Source organism: Betta splendens, chromosome 13, assembly GCF_900634795.4.
Source record: "Betta splendens chromosome 13, fBetSpl5.4, whole genome shotgun sequence".
In the NCBI taxonomy this organism is placed as follows: Eukaryota; Metazoa; Chordata; class Actinopteri; order Anabantiformes; family Osphronemidae; genus Betta; species Betta splendens.
The window spans coordinates 16,712,029-16,729,915 of NC_040893.2; the positions used below are offsets into that span (position 1 = coordinate 16,712,029).

General features: G+C 46.7%; 1 protein-coding gene across 10 annotated transcripts in view; it reads left to right on the forward strand.

The window, feature by feature from the left end:
• The window catches only part of robo1 (roundabout, axon guidance receptor, homolog 1 (Drosophila)), a 172,667-nt gene that overhangs the window by 105,232 nt on the left and 49,548 nt on the right, over window positions 1-17,887 (forward strand). The gene's annotated exons all lie outside the window — the stretch shown is intronic.

The window sequence follows — 17,887 nt, forward strand, 5'->3', positions numbered from 1 at the left end:
TCAGCAGGCAGTCTGACAAAAGCCACCATTGTACCAGAGGGACATTTCTTTGGCTTTTCTTCTCCTTCTCGAGGCTTCAGTGCCGCACAGTGATTGATACGTTTCACTTTGTGGCCACAACAATCATGACTCCATTGTTCAAACGCCGCGGTTTTGTTTCCAAGCTCTTGTAAAAAAAATACATGAAAAGGAGAAAACAAGTTGATTGCATGTTGGACTAAACCAACAAGACACGTGGTAGTGTTTGCTGTGTTTTCCTCCGCTACTGTCTAGGTTTCGTTCGAATGTCTTGGCTTGTTAAACGTTTCCCTTATTTTTAGGTTTTTATGTTAGCTGAGCCAACTCACACTTTGGTGGCTTCAAAGTGCAAACTAGAAAACTGGAGCATATATTACCAGAAGCACAGCCAAGAAAATGTCAGTGAACTGTACATAGCATGCGTATGTTTAACAACCCAGACAGTCTGTGGTGCCGCACTGAGTCACAAAGTGGAGCGTGGAGCTTTCCTCACTACTTCATATTAGTCCTGTCCATTACTGTGAGCATCTAGTGAAGCTCTCACTATTTAAATTGATTTGAAGTCAATTTCTTTTATTAGAACGATGTGTAGATATTTTATGTAGATAATATTAAATATGGTCTGTTCATTTCTTATGGGATTCATTCATTCATTAAGTCGTATTGCCCTAATACTGGAATGGAAATCACCCAGTCATCATCCCCATGATGTGCACCTACTGATCTGCAGCACATGGAATGAGAAGCGTGCGGCGTATCTGCGAATCTCTATTTTTAAGTGCCGGTATGCTCGCTGCGCTGTCGTTCCACTCGGAGAGACAGGGACAGGCTAAACGAGAGCTAGACTGTTTTCTGTGAGCCCCGTGGGGTTAGTCGTGTTGACGAACAATATCCTGGCGCCCTTGGTCCACGGCTCCTAAGTGCCTCTCAGCTACATGACCTCCTTTTTTCTCAGCATCACTCTGTCATCGTTCTACTTATGCCGGACCCCCACTATGACAGCTGTCCTTTCATCAAACATGGCCCGTTCAGATAGATGAAGGCTGAATAACAGTGACATGGCCTCGTTGACAACAGTCGGGATGAATTGATTTTAGCTGCCACATGGTGCTGTAAGTTGCATGAAGCACCTTCGGGGGCTATTTTTTAATCTCCAGTGCATTTTATCATGAAAGAGGAAAAGACTATGATGCTCCGATATTTCAGTTCACCTTGATTTGGGATTGATGCACAGACCAGATGGAGAAACGTAAACAGGATATGAAGTCATCTTCTTTATGAATCAATTATGAGTGGAAAGCACCTCGGTGTCAACTCTTCACCACCTCAGCCATGCCTTGATCACTCACTGCTACCTTATCAGGGCAGAGTGGCTTCAATATTGACCTTGTGGGAGAGGCTTTCGGTCTTGCCCTCAGCACTGATCTTGCAGTGATTGCTGACCATTGTTTGCCGTTCTTTACTGATCTTAAAGAATCGATTAGGGCTTCTGCTGACTGCACGGCCAGGGGTTAAGTGTTTTAATGCCAAGTTGAGTAATGCATTCTCTCTTAATGACACTGGTAACACAGATGCCCTTTGAACGCCCCACTAACAAGTGGGATTACTGTCTAGAATGTGTCACACATACAAGTATTGCTGCGTTACATTTTGCCTCCAGGTTCCAGCGCAGAATAACATCTTCAGTTGGAGAAGACGATGTCTTTCTTCTCAACTTGTTGAGAGGTGTCGGAGCACTTCAGGGTCAAGGGGTGCTGTTTTTTTACCACCATCCCCAAGGAGTCCACATGCTGACAAGCGGGACAAAGAAAGATTTGATGCATACTAGCAGATCCTAGCAAGGAATGCTAGCGTCAGGAAACAAAACAAAATCAAGCCTGTGTTTAATGGAAAGAATAGATCGCACCTTGGAGAATACTGTGTATGGATGTGTTGGAAGACGTACCCCACGGCTCTTTTTAATAAAGTTTTTGGTGTGTGCAGCCCATATATCTACTGTAGCACTAAACGCTCGTAATAATAAGTTTTGGCCAGCTGTTTGCTTCAAACTAAGAAAAGTTGTCCACGTCTAGTGGGGGTATGATTGCATTCTTTGTCTTCCCAAGATGCTCTGTAATATCCGTCTCTAGGTATCCTTCTCTGAGTGGTTCTGTGATTGGAGTGCTGTGAACCATCCCTTTGCGAAAAGCAGAAAAGGGAAATTCGGGCCAACTCGTAGCAGAGCAGGGATTCACTTGGCCAGCTTATTGATTCCCCCCTTTCCCAGCCCCTCACTCCTCCCATCTATCTATCCATCCTTTTTTCCCTCTCCAATGGACTGCTGATGATCCCCCTCCCCACAGACCTCCCTCCCGCCGCAGCCAGTCAGGGTTCTCGCCGTCGACGTCTAGCCTTGCTAGGCAGAAGATTTCTCCTGAGGCCGAGGGGAACGCGGGGTGTTCTGTTACAGCCGGCGCAGGAGGAAGAAAAACGCACCGTTACTAGATATCAGTGAAATAAAATCTGTTTGACTTGCCCAGCAGCTATGACCGTTTTCCATGTGAACAGAGGATGTCAGGTTTGAGTGATTGGAATGCAGTCACTCACAGTGCACCTGACAGATTTATAAGGGTGTCAGTGGTTAAAGTAGAGCTGATATTTCCATGCGAAGCAGGTGAGGAAATGATAGAAACACACATTTCTCCAAGGTGTTCAATAGAGACTGTGTTGTTTCTCATCAGGTCGGATCTTTGCATCTGCAGGAATGCTGCAGCTTGGGTCGACTTAGGGTCAAATTAAGCAGTAAGTAGTGGGTTGTTAATAAGTCCTGTATCCTGCCAAACGTGTGCAGTGAGCGGCTGTGGAGCAATCACAGAGGAAAGTGCACTCGCTCCGAGGCTGCTCTCAGATATCTAAACTAACATTCAGTTTGCACTTCAAAGGCCTGTGGGCGTTGACACACTGCCCTCCTTTGTGTTAGTGTGTATCTGAGTAAATTGAAATCGAGGAGCGAAAGACAGGGCAGAGAAAAACAATGTGCTATAAACAAACCTTGAGTCAGGGCTCCAGAGCAGCTTCGTTGTTTGCACCAGCAGTGTGACAGATGTACTGTAAGAGCCTTTACTGCTTTAATTGTCTGTGTGTGTGTTGGTGTGTGTCTGAGTGGTTGAAAGAGTAGACGAAGAAGGGGAACATTCCAGAGGAAGAGCTTGAAAGATCAAGTCATTATGTGCACTTCACTGACCGTCCTTGGTTGTATCAAATCAAAGGAATCATGTCTCCTCCTCTCTGTTCCTCTTTTTCTTTCTCTGTGTGAGACTCTGCCCATTTCTCCTTGTCTCACACACAAACGCACACATATAGCATAGCCACAGCCCAGCGGAGGACCTTCCGCTAATGAGAGCGTGTAGCACAATTACCACTTTTTTGCTCGGCGGCTCAGGTTTGACAGAGTCAAACTCAGACAGCCTTCATTTTCCAACCCACCATCGTGATGCTGGATAGCTGGCAACCCCACTAATTGGATGGTGCTGGATGTGTGTGGGGCTCAGTGTGCCTCCATAGCCCTTTATCTGGCCAGATGCTGCGGCTATGGTGGATGTTAATGTGAGATGCCGCAAGCTTCATCATCTGGTATCAGTCACTCTGTAATTGGAGCAGAGCTGGTGGTTCAATGTGGCCTCTCCAGGCCCGGTTATAGCGCCACCCCCACGTTAATGGTGGATGGGTTTCTCCGTTCCCACCCATGTGTGGAGGAAGATTGGGAGGAGGAGGAGAAGGGGAAAAGGGAGCTAATGAACCGGAGCCAGAGGGGGAGTGTCGCCTCCTGCTTCCTGTTCTGGGCTGGACCTCCAGTGGCCTCTCTAATCCACAGCCGCTACCTGTGCCATCCTGGTCTTCGTCGCTAATAGGATGACAGATGGATCTGATCCAGAAGAAATGAGCAGAACCGCCCAAATTTATTTAGCTTCTTATGGACAAATGTGGGCTTGTAATGTGGCCACATATCTATATTTACCAACAACATTCAGCAACTCCAGCATCTTCTCCACAACCAAAAATCGGATCTATTTATGTTTGCATAAATTCACCACATGTGTCCGGGTGAGTTTCTGTGTGTGTATGTGCTCTTTATAAACGGCAGCTTGTGGAGCTAATTAAAAGGCCTTGTGTAGGACGGAGCCATTCATCTTAGTGATGGGCCCAAGCTGTCACTTAACCCACAGTCCTGCGGGGGAATGAACCACACAACCCAGTTCCCCCTTTCTTTCAATCTCAAACATCTACAGTATGTGGCACATGGTACAGTACATTGTAATTGTTGTTCTACAATATTCCAAGGAGCTGTTTTGGGGTTTTTTTAATTTCTCCTTGGCCAAAGTGATAGAAAGATCTCCCCTCCATCTATCAGCCTCCCCCGCGAACGTGGCAGGAGCAGTTAAGATGTGTTAGCTCTGACAGCACATTTAAGATATGCAGAAATCTCCCTCCAGATTTTCTCTGCACAGCAGGATTTTTGATCACAGGACAATTTGATTAGCTGTGATGGCGCCCACAAAGATTGCTGGCAGTGGAATTTGTAATTGATGCGTGTTTCGTATGCACCCCAAGCCTGCCTTTGCCTGGGCCCTCTGCCTCCCTGCCCCCGTGCTCCTGCTCCATGGGTGGACCCAGGCTGTGCCCTCTCATTACCATCGCACGGCCCCGGGTCCTGCCGGGGCGCCGATGGGGGGGGGGGTGCTGGGTCAGAGGTACCCAGATTTATGCATCGCATTTCCATGAAGGAGCAAACTTTATAAGGTCTGCTATTGATTATCGGGGACGCAAATTGATTGGGCTCATTTGACACCACGCACGTAACCGCGGCCATGTGCAGGTGAGCTCGACTGGGAATTCACGCCGTGACCTGGGACGGCGTGCCCGGCTGCGAGACCTCCGTCATCGCGTGGATTGGTCCACAGGCACAGTAGTGAAATGTTTGGCATTTTGACTGATAGCTCCCCGCATCACCAGGTCATCTCAGGCCCAGTGCCCCCTGCCCTGAAACGCCCTCCCACCAGGCACTCACTCCAGCTTCTCTTTACTTGGAGCACATTTCAAGATCACATTACAATAATTACCTCCGCTGACAGTTTTTGGCACATTACTGCTCAATGTGCCACAACATAGTCTCATTCCATTTGTGAACAATAGAACATGACTCGTACCTGACTTTGGCACTGAAGCGTTTTCCACTTTAAGGACTATGAGCAAAGTGGGCCTCCTCTATTTCTATTCTTGCAGAAGGAACAGCGTCGAAGCCCAGGTCTCTCTCCTGTTTTGTTACAACACCTGCGGAGCACATAAAAGCAATGCGCTGCGTGTGCATTTTTTTGGAATAGAGGTCAATCCCTCGGGGGAGGTCAGTTGTACCGAGACACTTAGGGAGCAAAGGGTCACCGGGGCAGGAGGGGAGGCAGGAACCCTCACCTCTGCGTGAACTTTAAACTGGTAAGAGAGTAAAGACAGAGATAGGGAGGGAGACTTGAGCTTGGACACATATCTGCAGGCAGGGCCTGAGACAAATGATGGAGATTTCCTCTGCATTACAGACCACGTCTGACAGTCTAGGCCTTATCTTCTATCTGTCTGCCAAGGTCTTAGAAACGGAAGTGCCATTTAACCCTCTTACTTGATCCATAGGTTGGAAATAATAACAGGCAGAGACAGAGTGAGGCAGCATTAACTCAGTTATGAATTTAACTTATATGTATATTCCAACTATTAAGCTTAAAATGCCTGATGTTAAAGATGAGCCACTGGATGCTGCCTCTACCCGAGAACTGTAAAAGTCACGTGCACCCGCATGGGAACTCTGCCTGTGTGAATTGTGCGTGTCTGTGTGAGACTTGCAGCTAATGCAGTAAAGCAGCATGAGTGGCTCCACAGGGTGAGGCCCAACGTCGTGACTGCAGAGACGTGAGTGTGTGCCGCGCCGGTGTCTGGGTGATGGATGGACGCTACCAGGGTTAAAGCGGGGTCACCCTGTTTGTTTAGTTGTGTTTAGGTGGAGACGGGACGAGGAGGGGCCTCATAGCTTCACTCTGTGTTAATAGGGTCTGTTTGCCACACTTCATCACCATAGCTCAAAGTCTGATGGGCTGTGTGTGCAACCGCTCCCCCCTTCTTGTGTATTTATCTCATTCACCCCCTACCACACACACACACACACACACACACACACACACACACACACACACACACACACACACACACACACACACACACACACACACTTCTAGATGAAACAAGGAGTGTTGAAAGATCCTCAATCACTATTTGCAGGTAAAGATCCCAGTTCCTAATAAATAATCGGCCCCCCCTGGTCACAGCCTTTTCCCTGCTCCCTGGTGTGATGTCAAGACTCTTGGTGTTAAATATTCCACAACACTCGAGCGTTCTGCCTCCATCACCTGTGAGGGTGCTGATATTTGTTGTGGTCCCCTGCACATTGGAGCATGTCAGATGACGCCATAATGAAACTCAATGTAATGGCCAAACCTGTGGCCTGGAACCAGGGAGATCACTGGGCCATATCCTCACTTTCACGCCAGGCTGTCCCGCAAATAAACTCACTGTATGATAGCGCTGGTGCCCTGCAAACGCTGTCACATTTATCTCTTCAGCTCGACCAGGCTTATCTGGGTTCCACCATGTCGGCCATGGCAAATTATCCTAGAAAGAGAGATAGGCGAGGCGTCCCTGTCATTGTTGGCGAGCTGCACACGGCGCGCTGCGGCTGGAAGAGACGCACCACTGGTGTGTTCGGCCATTTCTCTCCATTGCACCAACAGGTTGTGTATGAGAGTGCCAGTTGTGTCTCCGTTCAGAATGAGACTGGTTCGTTTGGGTTTGCAGGGAATTCTTCTGAATATCAGTAAAATAGATATAGACTATCAGCTGACGGTCAACCAAACAGTCCCACAGTCAAGTGGTATCAAGACATCTGATTAAACCTCTCCTTACAATCTTCCTGCTCAACGCTTCAAAAAGGCAGAGACAGACAGAGATTATCACACTAGATGACGGTTAGGCCTCTATTAAGCCCTGTGCTCTCGTCAGAAGTGATGCCTTTGACGTGAAAAGGGCTTTTATGTATGATTTCTGCACGGCTACCAGCATCACTCGCCCCCTGGATACCAGAATCTCAAGCAGTGGTTTTCTTCAAATGCTTCGAGGTTTTAAACATTCACATCCTATATTTCTTTTGGGATGTAGCTTCTCTCATCGCTTCCGTTCTGTCAAGAGAAATTTGGGAGATACTAGAAGGTCTGCAGCTCTCACCAGTCATGAAGAAAAGCAATAAAAATCCAGGAGAGAGAGAGAGAGAGAGAGACTTCAACAACTATACAGTAAATGCATTCTCCTCAAAGTGAATATTTCCTTTACACACCACACTTTTCATCTTTTATGTATTTTCTCTGACAAAATACATCTTTGAGGCATTCTCTGACAGATGTGTGGTGATAATTAGGTTGAAACGGAAAAAGTAGCAGACATTTGATGATATTCCACTCCACGTCGAACTTCTTCCCCTCGAGATGAAAACGTTGGTGTCTCCTCCTCGCTGGCTGTTTAATGCGCTCGTCTTTCTGCATGCTTCTCCACACCTACTCATTTTATGGCTCTGCTCTGTCATTACCTGGCGCGGAGGTGGGTTCACGCTGCGTTTTGCTCTCTGAGCTTCCCTCCCCCTGCTCTCCTGTTGGGTCCTGTTAGGTTATCTGCCGCTGGGCTTCGCGTTAGCATGGTTAGCGTTCTCCTGTCTCTGAGCACTGTTCTCCGGGATCAGCGTTCGCTCGCTCACACACATGTGGTCCACACACAATGCAGATGTGCTCCGCCTGCGCCCGATCAGCCAGATGGAGCGAGTGTGTGATTAATGACTAGTACTAATAACTTGGATGAAGTGTTTCTACCTTCACAGCTTAAGAGACCAGTTGTGTTAGATTTACTACAAGCGGGTTGTCATAAAGTAAAGAGTGTAAATGACCAAATAATCAAGTCGGTGTAGGGCGGAGCTTTGTTCCACCCTCCTAAATAGCTGGTGGCCTTTGAAGCCCGCTCACAATGGATGTGTGTTAAACAAATGCATGCGCTGGATGAGGCGTGCTGGTTTAAAAGCACAGTCAGCGGCGTTCCGCACGGACGTAAACAGCTATTTGGATGCTGTGCTGTATTTAAACAGGTGTTAAAGGGGAGCTAAGTGCATCTAGGTGGTGTTTACACATACTCCATGGGCTGTGTCTCTTGGTAAATCATCAGCGATGTCGTTCCAGCAGCGTTTTCCACACAGTTGATTATGCTAATTACAGTGAATTCATGGTGGCGTCGGGTGAGTGTGCATAATGTGTGACTTCAAGCGTTGCACATATGGCTCGGTGCATGCATGTGTGTGTGTCTGCACATGCGGTTGTGTGTTTAAAGCCTGCATGAATTTTTCCAACATATCTATACTGTCTCCTTGTACGGCTTTAGAAACTTAAGTCGGATAAAAACAATAGTTGAAGTACACAAGGCGAAGGAGGAAGGAGCAGGATAGTGGCCTAGAAGTGAGAGCTTTGCTGGACATAATCTCTTTTATGCCTTTAATTTGAAAGGATTACTAACCTACATTCTCTGCTCTCGTCGCTTCCAGCCTTTTATGGACACTGCTGCCTCCATCGCCTGCTGCCTATTGATTCAACTCTAAACAATCATTCTGCTTATTCTTCCCGACTTAACAATGTTTCTAACTGGATATTTGTGTTAGGATGCCAGACACATTCACCCATGAACTATAAACGTGCTGGAACAGACACATCGCGTGCTTCTCTGTGTGCCTGTGCTTTTCTACTGCAGTTCCTGGCGTGTGACTGGCCGTCACCACTGGTTTCCTCTCCTCAGTGGGTTGACTGGCGACGCGGGAGCCATAGTTCTCTTATTATACTGTGTAAATGTACATTTTGATTATGTAACACGCACAACCCCCAAAATGTGTCTCTGGCATGATAAATCCCTGTCACCCACCGTTGTCCTCCATTGATCTGGCAAATCGAGGGGCCTTCATTGATTAGGGTCACCCAGAGATTATAATCAGGAGGTTTCACAGTCTGAGGTCTTCTTTAGGCCAGAGGACACACATGACGGATGCCGGGCTGTAAAAGGCCTGCCTCTTCATCTGTCCACATGCTGCCCCTCCACTCTGTGGCCGCTTCACATCTTGTTTTCTGGTGTTGAGTGCAGGGGAATGGATTGTAATTATCAGAGCTATTTAGTTCTGCATAAATCACTGCATTTAATGATGAATGACTCTGAGTGAAGGCTCCAGTCAGCTTTGTAATAGCTGAAAGAGCAATGGCTACTTTGCCACAGTGAAGGAATAGATTGATTATTAAAAGCATAGTTCTTAATGTGCTTTCAGACTCTGTACTAATTTTTATTGATGTCTTAATTTTGTATCCACATCAGCACGTTGAACAAACTGCTGCTCCACAGATGATTTACATTTGTGTGCCTCGAACAAGTCAACTCTGAAATTTGGTTGACCTTAAATGGAAAAGGATAATTATTTGCAAATTATATTACAATATGCTCTGCTTCATAAATATATCACATGCTGTAGCAGTTCCTGTGGAAAACATTTATTTATGAGGCTTCAGAAGCCATAAAATGCAGATTAGTTTACATAGTTGTGATTGATTGTTGAAGGCAGATGGACATAGAATAAAGTGCAGGAGAGAAAAAGCAAAGTTGTTTTTTATTTGTGCATTTTCCCCCCAGCACATGTGAACGTGTTCTTTTTTGTACTTGTGTGGAAACTGAGAGGAACTGGAGACAAGCAGTTTCATTTGTTCCTATGCTTCTTATTATTTCTATTCAGCATAATTACACAAGCAGTTATGGAGGTGACTGTGAGAAGGAGGGATGAGCTTGAGGGCTTGAAGACTGATGACCCTGTCCTTTTTCCCATTTACTTCTAATCTCTGTTCTGAGGTGAGGTAAATTGCACATCACCGAGCAGCCCCTCGCTACAGATGGCGCACTGTGCCTCTCCTTGAAGAGGCTCGTTGAACTGACCACTGATCAAGCACCCGGGGCCCTCCCAGGTCAGGCTGGGCTGACCTCTTGACCTTTTTCTGCTTAACTCCAAATTATGATGTATTAAAGCACAAAGAAGTACTAATGGCTTTGCATGTATTAAACATCTGTGCTGCCCCTTGATCAAAAGGCCATTTACAACGGCACCCTAAATATGCTCACAGGAAGTAGTGGTGAGTAAAAAAGGTCAGAGGTCAAGGCAAGCGTGTGAAGTAGACCTGTGGCTAATTACTGACTTGCAAGAGCCTTTGTACTGGGAGCCAGAGTGGAGGACTGAAGTCTTTAATATCCTGTTTGCCGCCTCTAAAGGTTTCTCTGCATCATAGAGGAGCATTCCTTCTAGACGTAAATGGAGGCTGCTGCTTTGATGATGATTGGGCATGTCCCCCCGTCTTGGGAGCAGATGATAATCTGCCATGCAGGTGCCCAGACAACAAGTTGCGGTCAGAAGCATTCCTGGCTCAGGCAGCGTGTGACGCTGGAGCGTCGGGCTGCAGAATGGCCTCACTCTTCGTTTCACGGCATGTGAGCATTGTCTCAGTTTAGCGCGGTGGCTCCATTCCTGTGGTGTCAGAAATTATACAGTTGGTCTGAAACAACAGAATCCGCTGTTTGGACTTGACTTGGCCGCGGAGCGCAGTGCTGTTTAGCTCAAAACCCCACAATTTGCTCAGGGTTAAATGAGACATTGAGAAGTCACCAGACATTCCTGAAGCGAGTGAGCAATCGCTCTGTGCTGTCAAGGCAGAAATGAGAGAGGAAAGTTGTCAAATTTTCTGGGTTCCCACAATTATCAATGCTGTTTACTGGAATGAGGTTTCACAGGGTCTGAGGTGCTGGTGCTGTTGCAGTGTTTACTGTAGGTGATTTCTGCCACGCATTTGTGTACGGTTATCGTACTCAAACTCTTGTGCATCATATTCAGCGTGAAACAGTTTGTTTGCAGCAAAACAAATCGAATCACCTCAAACTGGAAGACCTTCAAGAAGTTTAACTACTGTTAGCCCGAATAACGAGCTTCATTCTGAAAGTCGATAAGTCATCGACCTCCTTAATTACAAAGTGTGAATGGATGATTCCTAATTGTTCTATTTATCCTTGCTCCAGATTTATCTCTGCTTTGTTTTGACAGGGAATTAAATAGCCTAAGAAAAAGAGAATGGCATTGTTTTATGGCTAAAACGCAGACTTTGTCTTCTTCTTTGTTTACCTCTGGGTTTAATCTCCAGCCGCTATGACAAGTTTCTCCAGGAGACATAGTAATTACAGTGAGCCTCACGGTAAATTATAGTAAACCTCATGAACACTGACAGCAGCTCTGCAACTCTTTGTAGATGTGGACACATGACATTATTTATTAAGTAATAACCCCGTTTGTATTATTCAAGCAGGGATTCGGCTGGCTGCAGGGCCTCTGAGGTTATGATCACCGTTTTTTCTCACTGTCAACAGATAGTGGATTAAATGCTAATTACATTTATATTCCAGTGCTCACCTTACAAAATGCTGTATTCATTTAACAGAGGCAACCTGCAAGATAAAGTTTAGAAATATTTCACAAAAGTAACAACAGATACAGTATATTTTCATCTAGATTCACTCACACAATGGAAAAGTAAGAGTGATTCTCTATGAACTAGTCTATAATAAAATATTTAGCGTATTTAGCAGGACTACATGATAAACTGAGGCAGCACTGGGATCATGCAACACTGCTCCCTTAGTGTTTAAAAATCTCTCTCTCTCTCTCTGTCTGTCTGTCTGTCTGTCTGTCTGTCTGTCTGTCTGTCTGTCTCTCTGTCTGTCTGTCTGTCTGTCTGTCTGTCTCTCTCTGTCTGTCTGTCTCTCTCTCTGTCTGTCTGTCTCTCTCTGTCTCTCTCTCTCTCTGTCTGTCTGTCTGTCTCTCTGTCTGTCTGTCTCTCTGTCTGTCTGTCTGTCTGTCTGTCTGTCTCTCTCTCTCTCTCTCTCTCTCTCTCTCTCTCTCTCTCTCTCTCTCTCTCTCTCTGTCTGTCTGTCTCTCTCTCTCTCTCTCTCTCTCTCTGTTGGTCTGTCTCTCTCTCTGTCTGTCTGTCTGTCTGTCTCTCTGTCTCTCTCTCTGTCTGTCTGTCTGTCTGTCTGTCTCTCTCTCTCTCTCTCTGTCTGTCTGTCTGTCTGTCTGTCTTTCCGTGGCGGTATACACTACGCCTGTGGCAGAGGTCTCTCCTCTCCTCCTCTCCTTTAATTGGCCGGCTCCCCTCGCTCCCTGCCTGCAAGATAATTGGACAAGCGAGCCCAAAGCTTGCATCCCAATCACCGGCGCTCTGCAGCCCCCTCTGCATTCCACGCACTCCTCATCCTCGCTGTGAGTCTCTCCACGGGCCCGTCTTTGACCACAGGATCAAAAGGAATATACAATCCAGCACTGTCCAAACATATCGCAGCTCAGACTTTTCTCGCCTCACAATACCAAATATCAGCGGGAGATGGATTTTCCTCCACAGTATATTGCATCCAACATCTCCTTCTAATACACAACCCCCTCGAGACTAAGCCCAGGATCTCCTTCTGCAGCACACTGAGAACAAGGTCATTCATTTTGGGCAAGCCCTGCTGGAATTATTCATGAGGGGTTCAATATCAAAATATTCCACTCTGCCCTGCCCCTTAATAATTCATGCTTAGCATCCGTCTTCATTGGTATAGGGAGTGTCCGTCACTATAGGGAGCCTTGGCTTCACTTCTGCAGAGCCCAGGTGTTGGTTGTCAGGCTTTACAGAGGTAGAGCAGGAGGGAGGAAACAAAAGAATGAGGGGGGCGTCTTTGTCAGATTGGCAGTGGGCCCCCCAGTTTTTAGAAGGAGGAGAAGGCCGCGTTGTTGACCTTTGGAAAGGGACCATTGGCTTCAGGTTGAGTGATGGTGTCAGCCGCTTGTGTAAAACACCTCTATTAGGAATGCCTGGCATGCTTGGGTGCTTCTAATTATGAAGAATGCAAAACAACAGTCAGGAGAGACAGGGGAGGTGGCCTCGCAGTCAGCCGTGTGCCAGACCCACTCACCAGCCACGCTTGTGTGGGACCCACCGCCGCGTGACTGCTTGCTCCACCTCTCTCTTCCCATATGCACGTTCTGGAGATTTTGTTCTTCTGCGAAAGGTGCTCGCCTCCCTGACACGCTGCCTGCACAGTATGACTGCTCCGCGCAGCCAGCAGGCAAGGCAACTGCACTCACATCTGAGCTCTCTGAGTGGGAGTTCAGACAGTCCCTGGAGTCCATCTAAGAAAAGAAGCAGGGCCCAGAGAATAATATCTCAACATTTGTATTTACTCCAAAACCGCCACGGATGCAGGCCATCTGTGAGCACTCCGACTTGTCATCCCCCCACCCCCTCCTCGCAGTAAGGCAACCCTGTGCATGGAAAAGCCTCGTAACATTATCAGAGGATATGCATAGCTACCAGGCAGCCGGCGATGAAGGGAGGAATGGACGAGCGGAAGGGAAGAGGGAGGACGAGTGAGTGCTGGTGTTTTTGTCTTTGAGAGACGAAGGTCATCAGCAAAACACAAATAGGAGACGCTGGACGCAGAACCCTCACCCCCACCTAGTTACTCAGAACTGAAGGCTCGTAGCAGAAGCCCAGTAGAGGAGGTGAGGTCCAAAACCTGGAGGCAGATAAAGGTTTGGACGCTGCTTTTCTGTTGGGTTCACTCTATCTCAACAAACTATTATGTTTGTCTAATGAGAGATGAACCTCTTAGCGTTCATTCTCACTTCAGTAGTAAAACACATTCCCCTGTGCAATCCTGACTGATTTGTCATCTGTCTGCGTCCCGACACCCATGTCATATATTTCTGTATTAAATGTCAGCGAAGGCTTCACACAAAGCACCGTCCTTGCGCCCACCCCCGTGACCTTGGGCCTAATGGAGGAGTCAATCGGAAGCAGAGAGGGAAGTCTTTCAACAGAGGAACACAGAATAGAATGAGAAAATAAAAGAGTCAGGATGGTTAATGACGGCAGGGAGGAGGGCGACGCTGGGAGCTGAGTGATTATACAGTTTAAGATATTTGGAAATTCATCACCTCCCCTCACGCTCGTGTTTCAAATGGTTCTTCAGGAGCTATTGTTGGATTGTTTTGCCCTTTGGCAAAATCATAGTCTTTGCACCTTTGCCTCTCAACACGAGTGTTGTCTTTGTGTCTACAGGCGGATTTAATATCTGCATTATTTGCATGGAATTAAACAGTATACAGTAGCTAGTGGCAGGAAATTGGAAGGAAAATATGAACAAGGTCCAGAAATGCAGATAATCAATTACATGGACTTTTACCAGGCTTCATGCTGAAGGTGACTGTCATAATTGCGCCACTATTTCAGACAGGTAATGGCTGTACAGCATTCATTTCTTTAGGACACACACATTCCTGCGTGGATCCATAGAAATCGCGGGACACTGAACACAATTGAGATGGATTGGACTGTGGCATTTCCTTGGAACCCCCATGCCTCAAGGACTCTTTGAGGTCCGTTCATTCATCATAAGGGAAGGGCTGTTTGGAGGAGCTTTTCTCTGATTTATCACAGAGCACAGCTCCTGTTCTGCTTGTTAACATTAACTAGATGAACTGTCCGGAGCTGCAGGTGCAGCAACGTGAAAGAGGCTAAACTGTAAATGGATTCATATCACTGAGCTGCTACACAGGTGATCAGTCTGCTAATGGATCAGCCGGCTGTGCTGCTGTGGTTTCACTTGTTTTTCCAGAAGCTGGATTAGCACGTTAGCGACAAAGCGGCGGCCGCTGTGTCTCCACTAGAAAATGCAGAAATGTCAAAACTAGGTTTTTAAATGGCAGATTTCGAAATGGCAGTCACTCCTGCCAGGGACATTCATACGACTGCCAGAGAAACACGAGTGTCTGCTCAGCTCGGCTTTTGTGAAGATTTGTCATTAAAATTCTTTTCTGCCTATAAAGTACTAATTAAATTATTAAAACTTTATCTTAATTGGTCCCAATCTAGCCATTGTTCTGCTGCAGCAGCAGAAAAGTGGAGAGGAGCGGACGTGTTCTGGCATTTGCTCAAATATCCACAGACATTGCACACAAAAGAACATGCATCATACAGTCTCTCGTTTTTTTCTGCGTTAATGGATCCAATTACTCTTTCAAAAACTGCCAGCTCTGTACCTTATGGTGAGGCTATTGTGATGGTAATTCAGTTGTTTTTAATGGACCCGCTCTCAATAATGAACCTGTGGGGAGAAAGATTTTCCAGACAAATTGTGTCTCACGTGACAAACACATATTATGCTAATGTAAGGTGCAGAGGGGTTGTCATGTCCCGCCAGCGAGGGCGTCACGTATCTTCCCTCTTATAATAGAGGGACGTTTTGTGTAATTGCCCTCAGTTTTGTGCATTAATGGGAAGCGAGAGGTTTGTTCATGTCACAGAGTTAAAATACTAAAGAAGTGGACACTTTTATGTCCGTGTTTCCTGCTTAGATTCTTTATGACATGTTTCACCAGTCAGTGTCTGTTAGTCATGTTTTGGAACCTGAATATACTGGACTGCTTAGTCTGGGGTCGAGCGGGCTCAGAGTTCGGTCCAGCTTGTTGAGGCTCAGTCCACATGAACCCACTGCAGCACGTTCCTACTGACCCATCCATTAGGATTGTGTGTCATCTCTCTGTGGTGCTGGTCGGACTTGTGTTCCTGACTCGTCCACTAACCGGCCATCGAATTACCTGCCCCTCGCTTCACAAGTTCTTGATCTCCGACACTTAGCAGACGAGAGCGGGGATGGAAACCGCTGGACAGAGACGTGGTCACTGTATCCTATTTCACCAGAGAGGATGAATAGATCAGCTAGACACGCTCTGCCCCCAGACCGCCTAGGGCACCCTGGTCCAGAGAAAAGAGGGAGGGAGGATAAGAAAGAGTGACTGAAGTGCATTCCTGAAAGGAGGAGAGATGGGATTGAATGACTGGGGAGGACGAGGGGGGCACTGGTGACACTGGCAGCCAGTGAGATCAAGTTTTCCCTCTGAAAAGCAGGCTCAGAAAAACAATGACTTTGGCATCTGTCTTGAAGGGGAAACAGAGGCTGAGATCCTGTGCTGTGAAGTGCTGAGGGTTCACGGGAATGCCTTTAATGTAACCCTGCCCGGGCCCTCATCGGATACTTCATGGTTCTCCTTGTAGAATGTAACATGAATCAAACTCTATTGCTGCCATCAATTAAAGCAGCGCACTCACTGACTCTAAAGCTCCCTCTTGAACTTGAAAACCGAGTGAATGAGGAGATTACAGTGAATAACAGATGTTTGCGAGCCAAGATGACTTGTCTTGTCCTTGGGCCATATCCTAGAAAAAGGATCAGCGTTCGTCCTACAGATGTAGGTCATGCAGCCACAGCGGTGCGAGTCCTGCTTCATTTGTTTTATTACCCATAACTGTGAATTTTCTGCCTTTGGACCTCGAAGACCAAATTGACTATCTTGCTCCGCTTTGTTTCTTCTGTTTCACTGCCCCCGTGGATCGCAGATGAAATCTAATCAAATTCTCTCTCTGGGCCATATACACATTACTCACTAAATAGTAGGGCAGAAGTTTGTTAGGGCAGAAAGATGAAAAAGCAAAGATATAGCAATGAAAATAGACTGACCTTCCACTATGATGGCAGCCTAACAGCCCTATTTCATAGTATTTTCTTCTGCAGGTTCAATCAAACTGCATCCACAAACGCTGCTGAGTAAACAAAAGTAGGATGCTAAAATGAGACGGGTGCATTTCATCCCTGGTCACGCACACAGAAATGCACAGAGGCTGCGGAAGTGCCACAATTACATCAATTAGAAATCTCCAAAGTGGTCCGTGGGGGTCGGGGGCCTGGTCTTAGGGCATCTCCTGGTGATTTAGGGCAGTTTGCATGAGGCCTATGGTGGGAACCGCCACAGACAGATTTCTATCAGTGAAACCTGCAGTCTGCAGGCAAACACAGGTCATGTCATCTGTAGCCCACCACACCCTGTGGATACAGACCCTCACACTCCAATGCTGTTGTTCGTTGGTGGTTTATTCTGTGAAATGGGTCAAAGACTTTTTCCCCACATTAATTCTGCAGAACAGGAAGAACCCAAATAAGCAATTAGCTTTAATATTGGGTCAATTAACTGCTCTGGTCTTTTAAGGAGGATATTATTAAAGCTGCATGTGTAGGTTGCTACTTAGTACAGACCTGCTCGGCTCGGCTTGCTGTGCACCAGGAGGTGCTGTATGACACGGGAGCAGGGAACGCCAGCGTCATGCTGAAAGGGAAACTGAAATCAAACAAAATAGCAGGAGTCCGATTTCAACAAATAATAGCTGTGATAGAAACGAGGACAGACACGGTAGCGCAGAAACCAAGAACGACTTTTGTGTTGGCTCAAAGAGGAAAGACAGAAGAAGACAAATATATCCGCTCCATAACAAATATGCCATTGTGTAGCAATTTGACTCACACACTGTGAGCTTGGAAGCAAATATTGCTTCTGTGAAAGTATTTCTGCACTGAGGTTGACCTGCTGGAGTGGAAACCTGACTTCGATTTGTGTTACTACAGTTCAGCGTGCCTTGGACTGTTCCTCTGTTTCCTTTAGTCCACAATTTTCTGGAGGGAAGCATTTTTTCTCCCTTTTGTCAAGAGAGAGTTGAAACCAAGCGTGGCACCCTGGATCGGCTCCATGCGCCTGTGGCCTCTGTGTTTCATGGTGACCGGCCAAGGATCCTGTGCCAGCGGGAGGAGAGACTGG